Raw genomic sequence first — 13,407 nt, 5'->3', positions numbered from 1 at the left:
ATGACTCCAATACCTCGAAACTTTGCCCACTTTTCAAAATGACGGCAGAGCTGGAAAAGAGAATTGCAAAACTTTTGCTGAACCCATTGCACAACAATTAGTGATTGAATCCGTTTTCTGGCATAAGTAAAACAAAAGCAGAATGATCTCCGGATCCAGGATTAGCCTTTTTCCCTCCCGCCAGAAATTTTGCATGAAAATCCAATTGACTAAAAAAGGGGCAGTACAGAATATTGTACAGTATTCAGGGGAAAGCAGATAAACGCTTTCCAGTCCTTGCAGGATTTAATGTCGGTATAAGCCATGCTGCCAGGATGGTAACATGTTAATTGCTTCTAGGTAACAAGCTCAAGACCCCTATGATACAGATCATTAAGAACCCCCCAGCACACACCTTATAAGCAGCAGATAAGTCAACCAATCATCTGATGGGAAAGGGGCCCTCTTCTCTCTTACCCCACAGATGATGCTGATTTAGAGTATCAACTAGATCAATGGCTGCACTCAACTGTACTAAAGCAAGGAAATGTGCGATACATGAAATGTGAATAGCATAATGGATTGTGAAATCTATGAAAAAACACATGAGATGCTTAGCACAAGATTTGGCCAAAAAATGTGAGCCCATCCACCATCGTCAAGGTAATCTTGTGCACATTTCCTTGCTTTAGTACAGTTGAGTGCAGCCATTGATCTATTTGCAATGTAAGTCTTTTTTGGTTATGCACCAGTTCAGACTAGATTGCTGTTCAGTCAGTTTTCCTATATTTACTATGTATTGCTTTTTCTGACTTGAACGCCCCGCCCTTCACCATGCTGTGATTTTAATTACATCCAAACACAGTTGGTTCCGACCTTCCTATAAATGTAGGCTTTACCATGTTATTAGCCATAGGTAAGTGTTCACACTAGGCAGACAGCTCAGGTACCCATCTGATCTGAGATTACCTTGACGTTTGGTGGATGGGCTCACAATTTTTGGCCAAATCTTGTGCTAAGAATCTCATGTGTTTTGTCATAAATTTCACAAGCCAGTATGCTATTCACATTTCATGTATTGCACATTTCCTTGCTTTAGTACAGTTGAGTGCAGCCATTGATCTATTTGCTATGTAAGTCTTTTTTGGTTATGCACCAGTTCAGACTATATTACTGTTCAGTCAGTTTACCTATATTTAGTTTGAGAGGATCAGGCAAATGGAATTATCGATCCTGCCCTGTTTTCAGCCCAGATAAGCCACTGCCAGGAGTTTATTAGCTGCTTTCTCCATTCTCCCTGTTGAAAACACACAAATGGTGCTAACCCAGTGATTTTGTCCCGCTCAAAAATATGTTTGCGTTCCCGCAGCTGCATGACTCGCGTTTGTTAGGCAATCCCTTCATGTGTTGTGGCTGTTGAACAACCTCGAGACGTGCAGTCGCGAGGACTCGAACATATTATTTGGGCAGGCTGAAGACCCTCGGTTAGCACAAGAGCATGCTTAGATAACACCTTATCTGAGCACGTTCGCTCATCACTACACATGATCAACCAATCAAAACAAGTGGTTATCTGTACAAAGATTTTAGCTGAAAAAAAAACCTAATGCTCAGCCGATAGCCATCTTATGTTTATGGCAAACTTTAAAGCAGTCATTGGGCCTAACAGTGACAGTCTGAAGAGGCCTTAGACCTTATACAGCGAAGCTGCTATACTTGGAGGCACTACACCAAAGAAATCCTAAAATAAAGGACAAGTGAGATGTCCTGAGTGAATGCACTGCATAGGCAGTAAACAGGAGTACCGCTGTGAAGAGGAAGGTCCTCAGCTCCTTCATCCTCCTTTTACATAGGAGCCTATGATGCCCTACAGAACACGGAGAACCTTTATTGTAGAAAAACCTATGAAGAAAAAATGTCCTGCAAACAGTGTATAGTATAAATATAAAATTTTATTTAAAGAAAACATTAAAAAAATAAAATAAAATTGTGGAGATGTTAACAAACCAAAAAATCAATTTTTGATCAAAGAAATAATAGATACCTAAAGTTGCAATAGCGTCATTAGTAGTTCATCATCAGTAAACTGCTGTAGAATCAGACACTGGTGCTGGAAGGTGCTGGGGCTTATCTCTGATGTCTCCTGCGGAGATGTATCATTAAGGTACCGTCACATTAAGCAACGCTGCAGCGATATCGACAACGATGCCGATCGCTGCAGCGTCGCTGTGTGGTCGCTGGAGAGCTGTCACACAGACAGCTCTCCAGCGACCAACGATGCCGAAGTCCCCGGGTAACCAGGGTAAACATCGGGTTACTAAGTGCAGGGCCGCGCTTAGTAACCCGATGTTTACCCTGGTTACCAGTGTAAATGTAAAAAAAACAGTACATACCTTCTGATGTCCGTCAGGTCCCTGGCCGTCTGCTTCCCGCACTGACTGTGAGCTCCGGCCGGCTGTAAAGTAAAAGCAGAGCACAGCGATGACGTCACCGCTGTGCTGTGCTTTACGGCCGGCCGGCGCTCACAGTCAGTGCGGGAAGCAGACGGCCAGGGATCAGTGAGTATGTACTGTTTTTTTTTTTTACTTTTACAATGGTAACCAGGGTAAATATCGGGTTACTAAGCGCGGCCCTGCGCTTAGTAACCCGATGTTTACCCTGGTTACCATTGTAAAACATTGCTGGCATCGTTGCTTTTGCTGTCAAACACAACGATACACACCGGTCTGACGACCAAATAAAGTTCTGGACTTTCAGCTCCGACCAGCGATATCACAGCAGGATCCTGATCGCTGCTGCGTGCCAAACACAACGATATCGCTATCCAGGACGCTGCAACGTCACGGATCGCTATCGTTGTTAAGTCATTTAGTGTGAAGGTACCTTACGTCATCAATAATGATGATAACATCACAAATAGCACATAGTACAAGGTATACTATCAGACAAATGATCTTAACCTTTATCATAGAGACAAATTACTGTACTATCTGACAGATATTTAGGCAGAATTTCCCTAGATTCCAGAGAGCTCCAGCTTATCCCCTTAGGCAGACACAGGCAAACTGCGGCCCACATCCGGCCCTCTGGCTGTCTCAGCCCGGCCTGCGGACAGAGACAGGCGAGAGGCTGGAAAACAGAGACCCACGAGCCGCATCGCTGTCTCCATCTCCAGCCACGTCCTCCACCATTCAGCATGTGAAATATCTGATGCGATTACATCATTTCATCACGTCAGCTCTGTAGTGTGGAGACACCTAGACAGGAACAGAAGCAGAGCGCCGAGGGATCGGGACCGAGGTGAGTATGTGGTGTTCTTTTTTGTATGTGTATGGGATGTTTGGGTGGAAATGGGGAGGCTATGGGGGCCTCATCCAGGACATGGGGAGGCTATGGGGGCCTCATCCAGGACATGGGGAGGCTGTGGGGGCCTCATCCAGGACATGGGGAGGCTGTGGGGGCCTCATCCAGGACATGGGGAGGCTGTGGGGGCCTCATCCAGGACATGGGGAGGCTATGGGAGTCTCATCCAGGACATGGGGAGGCTATGGGAGTCTCATGATGGACATGGGGAGGCTTTGAGGCTCAAGCAGTATATAGGGAGGCTGTGTGGGGCTCATGCAGTGTATGGAGAGTCTCTGTGGGGCTCATGCAGTATATAGGGAGGCTGTGTGGGGCTCACGCTGTATATAGGGAGGCTGTGTGGGGCTCATGCAGTATATGGGGAGGCTTTATGGTGCTCATGCTGTATATGGGGAGACTGTGGGGCTCATGCTGTATATGGGGAGACTGTGGGGCTCATGCTGTATATGGGGAGACTGTGGGGCTCATGCTGTATATGGGGAGACTGGGGCTCATGCTCTATATGGGGAGGCTATATGGTGCTCATGCTGTATATGGGGAGACTGGGGCTCATGTATATGTGGAGGCTGTGTGGGGGCTCTTACAGTATATATAGGACTGTGTGGGGGATCTTACAGTATATAAGGGGCTGTGGGGGGCTCATATGATATACACGTGGGCTGTACTCTGGTTCAAACCATATATAGGGGGATGTCAACATAATTCTGTCCAATATTAAGTGATACATTTAATATTAATATAATTATCAATACAGGGTGGGCCATTTATTTGGATACACTTGGGTGGGCCATTTATAAAGTTGCATCCAAAATGGCCGCCCTGGTCACCACCCATCTTGAAAAGTTTCCCCCCTCCCATATACTAATGTGCAACAAACAGGAAGTTGATATCACCAACCATTCCCATTTTATTTAGGTGTATCCACATAAATGGCCCACCCTGTATTATAATAATTATAATATAGTGATATTAATATTGAGCAGAATTAATTTCAGCCTATTGGTTCGGCACTCCACAACATTCACGGTCTCTCATGTGGCCCCTGGGAAAATTAATTGCCCACTCCTTCCTTAGGAAATACATCGGAGCTACTGACACTATTGCAACTCTGTGTATCTATTATTTCTCTGATCAAAAACTGATATGTAACTTTGCCGTCATCTCCTCCCACAGTGTGCATTTTCAGACACGGTTCACACAATAATTGTGATGGTAAATGTTTGCTCAGTGTCTTTTCTATGTTTTATTTTGTTAATATCTCCGCAATTTTAATAGTTTTTTTTTAATGTTTTCTTTATGTCAGTAAAACAAATAAAATTTGATATTTATACTATATATTGCTGTTTGGAGGACCTTTTTTCTTCATAGGTTTTTCTCCTTTTACATAGGGCTAACAGTGCATACTTATAAGCAGGGAGGCTTCAGCGTATTGGTTAGAAACCAATGCTCTTCCAACTTCTGGGGCAAATTCAGAATTCTTTACAGCCAAAGATATCGGCCTATCCTACCAACTGCTCACTTTTGCCACGAGTGACTTCACATGTAGCAGAAGCATCATGTATTCCTTTGAAAGAATTTTCTAGGTGTCGCAGGTTTTGAATATGTAATTTTAGCTACAATGACAATGTTAGGTGAAATTCTACCGCAAAACACCAAAGTGAGGCTGGGTTAACACTTGCATTTGGGTAGAGTGCGTAGGGCTGCGTACTTCCTCCCTTAAGTTCCGCCTACTTCCGCGCTTCTTCCCTTAAGGTCCACCTACTTCCGCATGCATCCTGCGTACCTATCTTTAACATTGGGTACGCAGGGACATGTGTTGTATGCGGATGCGTCTGCATGCGGCTTTTTGTCGTGCCCACCGACCGCACAGTAACGCAACATGTAGATGGTGAGGACCAGGTAGCGGCCTTACAAATCTGATCAATTGATACGTCCACTTTTTCTGCCCAGGACGTTGCCACGGCTCGGATGGAGAGAGCCTCGATGCCTTCAGGAACTGGAGCACCACTCGCAGTGTAAGACAAACTAATGGCCTCCCTGATCCATCTTGCAATGGTACGTTTGGACACCCCATACCCCTTTCCTTTTTGGCACCGATGGAACTTAAGGGCTACCTTAGGAAGGTAAGCCGAGTCAGTTCTTAGTATAACCCTATCCTCACATACCGGTGTATAGGGAGGGCATATGGACAGGGACTGTACATAACTCGCCCTGAGGGCCAATGTCAGAGCCACTAATATGGTTTTAAGCATAAGGAATTTAGCTGACAATTCCTGTAGAGGTTCAATCAGGTCTTTGGTTAATGCCTCTAGTACCAAATTTAGATCCCAGGCCATCACCTCTGATATTATATTATTTTGGTGAAAATCCTTGGAGCCACCAACAACCTGAATGGAAGAGCTCTGAATTGATGTTTGACTTCTCCTGAACGTACAGGGCTACTCTCAGGTATCTTTGGTCTGGATGAATTGGGATGTACGCAACCTTTAAATCGATGACTGCCATGAAACAGTTGTGATATAACAGCTCTATAGCCATGTTCACCAATTCCATCTTGAAGGAGCGATTTCTTATCCACCGGTTGAGAATTCCTCAGATTGATGATAGTTCTGAAGGAACCATCTGTTTTTTTTTTATTAAAAATAGGGGGGGAATGAAATCCAATTCCCTTTTCTTCCTGCGGGATCTCGCACAGGACCTATTTTTCTAAAAGACCCATGATCTCTGCTTCCAGGGCTAGTAGTTCTTCTGGTGACCTCCTATGGGGTGTCACTATGAAGGTTTGACGTGGCAGGTGGACAAAGTCTATCTTCAGACCCTCTGTTACAATATTCAAAACCCAGCGACTGGGTAAGATGTTCTCCCAGGCCTGGATAAAAAAGGAAAAGCCTTACCCCTACTGCAGACCTGGCATCATTAAAAGGACTTTTTTTTGAAGATGAAGAGTGGCCACCGAACATAAATCCGACTCCATCCTGCCATTATACTCCCACTTTCTTCTTTCCCCTGGAAGACATCCCCTATTAAATCTTTTCCTCCGAAAGGAAGACTTTCTTGTAACACTAGAGAATCCGGAAAAGCTCTTCTTTTTGTCACAGGTCTTTTCCAGGATGTCGTCTCATTTCTTTCCAAATAGAAATTGACCATCACATGGAATGGCGCATAGTCTATTTTAAGAATGCAAATGCCATGGACAGCCTTTTAGCCATGAGGCTCATTTGGCCGCATTTGATAGGCCTGCTGACCTAGCCACTAGCTTCACTGAGTCTGCAGATGTGTCCACCAGGAATGCTACAGCTCTATGTACTAGGGGCATGACTAGGATTTTCTCCCTTGGGGTCTTGTCATTGAGCAGTTTCTCTATTTGTTGCAGCCAAATCATAACAGCGTGGGTGGTACAGGTTCCAGCTATCTCTGGCTTCAGACCCCCTGCTGCTGCCTCCCAGGTGTGCTTAAGATATCTGTACGCTTTCTTGCTTAGCAGATTCATGAGCACCCTGGAATCCTCAAAGGTTACGGTCGACCTTTTTTTATGACTTAGCTACTGCTCCATCAATTTTGATCACAGACCTAAGGCTTGCAGCAAAGTCTGGGGTCTCTTCCCCGATTGCCTTTTGTATGCAGTCTGAACAGAGACTCTTCTGCAAGTACACTGCTAGCGGGGTCTTACATACTCTCTATTCGTCTTCTTAACCCTACCTTTTCCAGGTTCCTAGTTATTTAAACAAAGAACAAGGCTCTATTAAAAATGGTGACATTCCTGAAGATCACTCACCACCCGCTGTCACTTTAAGAGTGCCGATTTTGGAGGCTGTTCAGGAAAACTTAGGACATCCCCTACTGGACACAGAGTCCTGTGACTTTCCACTCGTTTAGCTGGGATGGCTGCCCCCTTTACTATGCCTACGCTGATGGAGAGCTGGTGATGGTAGTGGCGGCTGTGCTGCAGTCTCCATGATTGAGTGAGAGCACAACATATGCTCTGTTCTGTGGCTATCAACCCCCTTTTTAAGGGTGATCCACCACACTCTCCTTTGTTCCATGTCTTCTGATGCCCAGTATTCTCCCCCCAATCAGCCAAACCCATGACGCGCTGAATCCCCACGCGTCCCGGACGGTGTTTTCGTCTATTGCTACGCCATTTTGTTTTCAACATGCCCCCTCTGACATCACTTGAGCACTCCCAGCATGCCTTGCGACCATGATATCAGTGGGCACACCCAGACTGGAACTACAGAGTCTGAGAGCAGAGGAGGGAGGATATCGTGGCGGACCAAGATATGCACCGCACCTTTGTGTGTGCCGCCCGCACGTACACTAGAGCCCCCACTGCACCTGTGGATGGCACTTTCAGTATCCTGAAGGCATACCCACAAGCATACAGCCTGCTCTTCCGGCACTGAGACAGGCCTGGATAAGACTTAGTATCCTCTTCTGTGACACCGCCGATTTCAGTACAAGGTTCCCATCAAGGACAGGAAACCAACTGACACAGGGGGAGGTATTGCCTTTTTATTTCAGTAGGTTTCCCATCCTTGTCTCAGGTGTGCGGTCATGGGTGAAGGGAAAGCTCACATAATTATCTCATTGTATAAATTATATACATTTGCATTTTGCAGTGAGAAATAAATATTTGATCCCCTACCAACCATTAAAGGGACTCTGTCACCTGAATTTGGAGGGAACAATTTTCAGCCATAGAGGTGGGGTTTTCAGCTGTTTGATTCACCCTTTCCTTACCCGCTGGCTGCAATATTGGATTGAAGTTCATTCTCTGTCCTCCATAGTACACGCCTGCGTAAGGCAAGATTGCCTTGTGCAGGAATGTACTACAGAGGACAGAGAATGAACTTCAATCCAATATTGAGGCCAGCGGGTAAGGAAAGGGTGAATCAAACAGCTGAAAACCCCGCCTCTATGGCTGAAAATTGTTCCCTCCAAATTGAGGTGACAGAGTCCCTTTAAGAGTTCTGGCTCCTACAGACCAGTTAGACGTTCCTAATCCACTCATTAAAAAAAAACAAGAAAAATAGGCAAATAAAGGTTAGAAAACCAAAAATAACCTGCCATCCATCATCTTTCCATTTGGCAATTACTGTCCATCTCATTTTCCTGTTATGGTTGAATGATGGTTTATCTGATTCACACTGTTTATAGGTGATACACAGGAGTTTCAGGGACAGCTGTCGAGGAGCTGGGGCACCTATCTCGTGATAATTGCAGGGTGCAACCTCCGCTGCTAGGCAGTTCTAACTAGGATTATCAGCATGAGGGTTACATTTAGGCCATGTGCACACGTTCAGGATTTTTCGCGTTTTTTTGCTATAAAAACGTGAAAAAAAAGCGAAAAAACGCTAACAAATGCCTCCTATTATTTACAGTGTATTCCGCATTTTTTGTGCAAATGTTGCATTTTTTTCCGCAAAAAAAATCGCATAGCGGAAAAAAAAGCAACATGTTCATTGGAATTGCGGGGATTCCGCACACCTAGGAGTGCATTGATCTACTTACTTCCCGCACGGGGCTGTGCACACCATGCGGGAAGTAAGCAGATTATGTGCAGTTGGTACCCAGGGTGGAGGAGAGGAGACTCTCCTCCACGCACTGGGCACCATATAATTGGTCAAAAAAAAAAAGAATTAAAATAAAAAATAGTGATATACTCACCTTCGATGGCCCCGAAGGCATGCTGCCGCTTCCGTTCCTTTAGATGGTCTCTGTGAAGGACCTGCGATGACGTCGCGGTCTTGTGATTGGTCGCATGAGCGGTCACCCGACCAATCACAAGTCGCGACGTCATCGAAGGTCCTGCACACACACACAGCATCTATAGGAACGGACGCCGCTGAGATGGTCCGTCTGCAGGCGAGTATAACCTTTTTTTATTTTTTTTATTATTTTTAAACATTCTTTTACTATTGATGCTGCATAGGCAGCATCTATAGTAAAAAGTTGGTCACACTTGTCAAACACTATGTTTGACAAGTGTGACCAACCTGTCAGTCAGTTTTCCAAGCGATGCTACAGATCACTTGGAAAACTTTAGCATTCTGCAAGCTAATTACGCGTGCAAAATGCTAAAAAAACACGCGAAAAATAGGTATTAAGCTTACCGTTAATGATGTTTCCAGGAGTCCATCCTGACAGCACCCTGGAGGACGTCCTCCTCCCCTTGCTGGGACAGGAAACACACGAGTTTAAAAGGTCATGTCCCACCCCTAATCCTCAGTGTTGTAACAAGAACCGCTACATGGATATGCAGAAAACAAGTTTAATGATGACATCAAACATAATACATTGAATCCAGACATATTACATCATATGTTAGAAGCATGTTACATACATGCCAGGTTTAAACAAACATGATATAAATATCAGAGGGAGGGAACTACCAGTGCTGTCAGGATGGACTCCTGGAAACATCATTAACGGTAAGCTTAATACCCATTTTCCAGGACGTCATCCTGACAGCACCCTGGAGAGTACCAAAGCACCTCCTCAGGGTGGGATTACCGCTTGGAGTACCTTCCTCCCAAAAGCAGTATGTTGACCAGACAAAACATCAAGTTTATAATGTTTACAAAAGGTGTTGGCACTAGCCCATGTCGCGGCCTTACAAATTTGTTCTAAAGAGGCACCTGCCCTCTCTGCCCAAGAAGTAGCTATCCCCCGAGTAGAATGTACATGGAGACCCTCTGGAGGAGGGACCCCCTGTGACTGGTAGGCCTCCGAGATCACAGACGTGATCCACCGTGCGATAGAGGCCTTAGAGGCCTTCTTACCCTTATTTTTTCCCCCATACAGAATGAATAAATTCGGATCAGTATGCCAAGAGCTGGTGGCTGCCAGGTAGTCTAGGACCGCCTGCCTGACATCCAGAGAATGTAAGTCCCTTTCTTTAGCATTAGTGGGGTTATCGCAGAAGGATGGCAACACGATTTCTTGATTTCTATTTTTAATTGTTCCTACTTTTGGGATAAAGGAGGGGTCCAGTTTAAGAATCAGGCAATCGTCTCTAACCTGGAGGTTCGGGTCCCTAGTACACAGGGCCTGAATTTCCCCCACCCTTTTAGCCGTGGTGATTGCCACTAGAAATGCCGTCTTGCGAGTGAGGACCGAAATGGGCATATTATCGGAAGAAGCATAAAGGTCCTTACAGAGGAATCTGAGGACCAGATTAAGGTACCAAGAAGGCGATAAATGTCTAATAGTAGGGCTCAACCTCTGTGTGGCTCTGATAAATCTAACTATCCACGGGTGAGAAGCTAGGGGATAGTCAAGGAAGGAGCTAAGTGCCGAGATCTGCACCTTCAAGGTGCTAGGTTTGAGACCTTTGTCAAACCCAGCCTGAAGGAAATCCAGGATTCTGGGTAAGTCAGGAGTGCCTGCCGCAACCTCAGACCTGCCACCTTCCAGACAGAATCGCCTCCAGATCTTCAGGTAAATTGCTGATGTAACAGGCTTCCTACTGAACTTGATAGTTGTTATCACTCGACTTGACAGGCCCTTTGCCTTCAAGATGAGCCCTTCAGGATCCATGCTGAGAGACGGAGTTTCTCTGGGTTTGGGTGAAGAACCGGGCCCTGGTGGATAACATCCGGTCTGAGAGGAAGTTCTACTGGATTTGCAATCGCCAGCTGTAGTAGAAGGGAGAACCAGCTCCTTCTTGGCCAGTATGGGACGATCAATATAACCCGGGCTTGATCCGGTTTGATCTTCCTGAGAACAGCCGGGATTAACGCCAGAGGAGGGAATGCATATGAGAGAGGTTCCGTCCAGACTTGGCTCAGAGCGTCTATCCCTTCCGGAAGATCCCGAGGGTTCAGTGAGAAGAATCTTGAGACCTTCGAATTTCTCCTGCTTGCGAATAGGTCTATACAAGAAGTTCCCCAACGTAGACATAACTCCTGGAAGATGTCCTGGTTGAGTTCCCATTCTGTTGGAAACACCCTTCTCCTGCTGAGGTAGTCTGCTATGACGTTCTGGGAGCCTTCCAGGTGAAATGGATAGGACCGATCTTTCTGCCCACCGAAATATCCGATCCGCCAATTCCTGAAGCAGATGGTGTCTTGCGCCTCCCTGATGCTTCAGGAAAGAGACTGTTGTCACATTGTCGGACATTATTCTAACATGGCGGTTCCTTAAGACATGATGGTTCCGTCTCAAAGCTTCCCAAACAGCGTACAGCTCTTTGAAGTTGGAGGAGCTGTGGGTGACCTCCTCCGGCCATCTCCCCTGAAGGAACCTGTCTTCTAAGTGAGCTCCCCAGGCGCTGGCATCTGTAGTGACTACTACGTGGGGCTCGGCCGACCATAACACTCCCTTCCTTAGGTTTTCTGGTTCTGTCCACCAAAGGAGAGACCCTCTTACCAGAGGAGATAGCCTTAAAGTGCTGTCCAGAGAAGCTAGGCGTCTGTCCCACTTGGAAAGGATTAGTTTCTGCAGTGGTCTTGAATGGAACTGAGCCCATCTTACACACGGAATGCAGGCCGTCATTAGGCCGAGGACTCTCATGGCCACTCTTATTGACCCCCCATGTCTTAAAAGGAGCCGGATTTGGGACTGTATTGCTTCCAGCTTGGACTCGGGTAGGAGGGATATTCTGTTTGTCGAGTCCAGATATACTCCCAGAAAGGTTTTCCTGTGTTCTGGGGTTAGGTCGGATTTCCTCCAATTTATGACCCATCCTAACTCTTCCATCACCAAAATGGTTCGGTTCCTGTGGTCTGATAGAATCTCTGGCGTTCTTGCTACCAGGAGGAAGTCGTTGAGATATGGGACTATTATGATCCCTTGACTTCTTAGGAAAGCGACAATCTCGGACACCAGCTTTGTAAAGATACGGGGTGCTGAGGCAAGCCCGAACGGAAGGCACTGGAACTGGTAGTGACAGGTCCCGGATGGCAGAACTACCGCAAACCTCAGAAGCTTCTGAGAGGAGGGGTGGACTGGGACCTGATAGTAGGCACTCTTCAGGTCGAGAGTGCACATCACGGCATTCTGATCTATGAGGATTGCGGAACGAATAGACTCCATACGGAACCTCTTGTACCTTACCCAGGCGTTCAGAGGCTTCAGATTTATTATAGTGCGAGATTCGCCGGATGGTTTTGCAGTGGAGAAAAGGGAGGAGTAATGACCCTGGCTTACTTCCAGAGGTGGTACTGGCACTATGACCTCTGAGGAGAGCATGTCCTTTAGGTCTATCATCATTGGGGAGTCTCGCATTATAACCGTAGGTGCGATAAATCTGTATGGCGGAGGAGAGTAAAGCTCGATACGGTAGCCTTCTGATACAGTCCGAAGAACCCAATTGTTTTGAGTGATTCGGGCCCATTTGTGCGCGAAGTGACGGAGCCTTCCCCCTATAAGTGTGGCGTCATTGCGGCTTAGACTTTGAAGAGAGACTGAAAAAGAAACTTCTGTTTCTATTGCCCTGGTTACGGGAGCCCCTATAAGATCCTCTATGGGATCTACCTCCTCTAGCGTCAGACTGTCTTCGGAAGGGGAATCCCCTCCGAAAGGACTGAGGTTTCCTAGTTTTGTCCTCCGGAAACCCCTTCTTTTTATCCGAAGCTGACTCTAGGATAGTATCAAGAGGGGGCCCGAATACCCGTGCTCCGGAGAAGGGGATTGAACATAGCTTAGATTTGGAAGCACTATCCCCGGACCAGGATCTTAGCCAGACCGCCCTCCTAGCCGCGTTGGATAGAGAATCACTTCTAGCCGAGAATCTGACCGATTCAGCAGTCATATCGGACAGAAAGGCCGTGGCGGACCTCATAATAGGGATGGACTTTAGGATCTCAGAGTCTTATTGGACAGGTGCTCTTCCAACTGACCCATCCAAAGGTACATAGAACGAGCTACCGCGGTAGCCGCTATGTTGGTTTTAATCAGAGCCGCGGAAGATTCCCAGGCTCTTTTCAAAAGGATGTCAGTCTTTCTATCCATGGGATCGCGCAGGCTTGAAGAGTCCTCGAATGGTATGGCAGTCTTTTTAGCCACCTTCGCCACCGGAACGTCAACCTTAGGGATTTCTTCCCACAGTTTTACGTCCTCAGG

This window comes from Ranitomeya variabilis, chromosome 5 (assembly GCF_051348905.1).
Source record: "Ranitomeya variabilis isolate aRanVar5 chromosome 5, aRanVar5.hap1, whole genome shotgun sequence".
Taxonomy (NCBI): domain Eukaryota; kingdom Metazoa; phylum Chordata; class Amphibia; order Anura; family Dendrobatidae; genus Ranitomeya; species Ranitomeya variabilis.
This window is presented reverse-complemented; position numbering follows the sequence as displayed.